Genomic DNA, 2,249 nt, shown 5'->3' on the forward strand with positions numbered 1-2,249 from the left:
AGTCTCTATTTCAAGCTCATCTTTTCTTGGTTGGGTAAGTTTGCTCTCACTGTTCCTCTTTGCTCAGGCTATATTTATTCCATTTAGTTGGCCAACTTCCTGATCAGTTTTAAGGTAGGGACAGTATTATTTCATCTGTTCCTTTTACTGGCTGCATGTCTCAACCACAATTCAACTAAGCATGCAGCGTAAGCTAAGCACAAAAGTCAAAACCCAGGCCTGAAGGCCCACGGGTCCCAACACAGCACCCTGCAGGGTCCCTGCTCCTGGGTCCAAGCCTGTGTAAATCCTCTGGACTGGACTGGATTCTGGCACTGATACTCGGAGCCCCGCAAACCCATGTCCCAGGAAGAGTCTCCCCTGATCCTCCCTCACCCTGTGAGCTGCCAGCCCCTCAGGTCTCCTGCTCTGGTATAGGGAGGTCTTGCTTCCAATGCGCTTCCCTCCATTGGACCCACAGCCGGGATGGCAGAGAACACCCTGCTCCCACCTCCCACCCCAGCCCCTGGGCCTGAGGCCAGCCTGGAGCAGACCCCTTGGGGGGACATCAGAGCTGGCAGGAGAGGCCCCCTGGGGAAATGGCCCTGCCAGTGGAGAGCCTGGCATGGGTTCTGCTGGCCCCAGTGCACGGGAGGAGGCAGCCGTGGTGGGGACCCCCTGGCTCCAGGGTGTCCGTGGGCCCACAGTGCTGCATCAGGGATTGGCCTCCGACACTTGGAGCTGGACCCCAAAGACCCACAGGCTGCTTCCTCTCCATGCTGCAGCCTCCCCCAGTCCTTCCCTCCCAGAGTGGAGCAGGGCTGGTGTGGGCTGGGAGTCCCAGTGCCCACTGAGTCCCATTTCATATTCTGGCTGGCCACAATATGCACTGCCATTGTCAAGGTAATCAGAGCCCTCAGCACCACCAGCAGGATAAGCCCCTTGGCCTGGCAGTAGGACAGCGACGAAGCCTGGGAGGGTGGTTGGGCTGGAACTAGAGCAAGCCAGAAGGTCAGAGGCAGGGGGAAGTGGCTGGTGCTGCCCTGCGGTGTTTGCCCTGGGGTACAGTGGGGATCGGCCAGCCCCTGGGGCGCTCACAGAGGGAGGAGGAGCCCTGCAAGGGACTCCAGGCCTGGCCGTCCCTGCACAGAGATGCTGCATGTGGCTCCCTGGGTAGTAGAGTCAGGGGGAATCTGCAGGGCAGGAATTTCTGGTGGAGAGGGGGCAGCATCTAGAGTCAGGAGCCTCGTGGTGGCAAACCTGGGACCCTGAGGCCCATTCGCCCTGGGTGCAGGCTAAATGGAGCTACCCCACAGGGCATGTTACCTGCACAAAGGGCTTGACAGAGGCCGTCGTGGAGCTGCTGCTGGCGTGGCTCTTCACCGTGTGTGTGACAATTATCAGAAGATCTGGGTGAGAGATTATCACAATGGATCCTTGAAGCTGAATTTTGTATAGCTTGCCAGGTAGTGAAGCAGGACCGATGCTGAGGCTATGTCCTCTTAGTGCTTGTGTGTCTCAGGAGCAGCTCCCCTGAAGGCAGCTGGGCAAGCGGTTCTGTCCTGCATCTCAGCTATGGAAACCCAGTGCAACCAGGAGAATCGCTATCCATGCTTTCAAGGAAGCATCTATGTGCAGGAGATGACATAGGTCTGCTATGGGCAGAGCCACACTAGGGCTTGAATGTGAATGCTGCCCAAGGAGAGGGAGGCAATGAAGTTTTTGCAGGGACTGGATTTCCTAGAAAGCTAAATCCACGGGGTTGCAGTCTGGGCCCATACAGGGACAGATTAGTTAAAGGAAAAAGGATTCTGATCCAATCCAGAGGTTGATAGAAATGGATGAAGGACTTGCTGGATTGCTGGAAAGTTTTCAGCTCAGTCTCCCCACCTGGATGCCAGCGGGGGACTCTGCTGCACCTGTCACAGGAAGATAATGGGGCTGCTCACAAACCTGTGGCCAGGGAAATGGGGGACAGCCCAGCCAGGAGGACTGCCCCAGTGCTGGGGAAATGGTGCTCCCAGCTCTGCAGCTTCCCACCGGGGTGTCCAGGGGGCTGCTCCAAGGCTGGAGACTGAGCCCCACTGGTCTGCCAGGAAAATTTTTCATGTCCCAAGTCCCATCAGCCAGATCAATTCCAAATCTAGGAGGAAACCCGCCTGCCTGGGCACGGTCTTTCCCCTGCCAGGTGAGGCCAGGAGGCGGCGCGGGGCCCCGGGCATCCCGGGCACGGCGCTGGGCCGGCCGCAGGTGCGGGGCCTGGAGGCGGC

Source organism: Alligator sinensis, unplaced genomic scaffold (assembly GCF_000455745.1).
Source record: "Alligator sinensis unplaced genomic scaffold, ASM45574v1 scaffold811_1, whole genome shotgun sequence".
Taxonomy (NCBI): domain Eukaryota; kingdom Metazoa; phylum Chordata; order Crocodylia; family Alligatoridae; genus Alligator; species Alligator sinensis.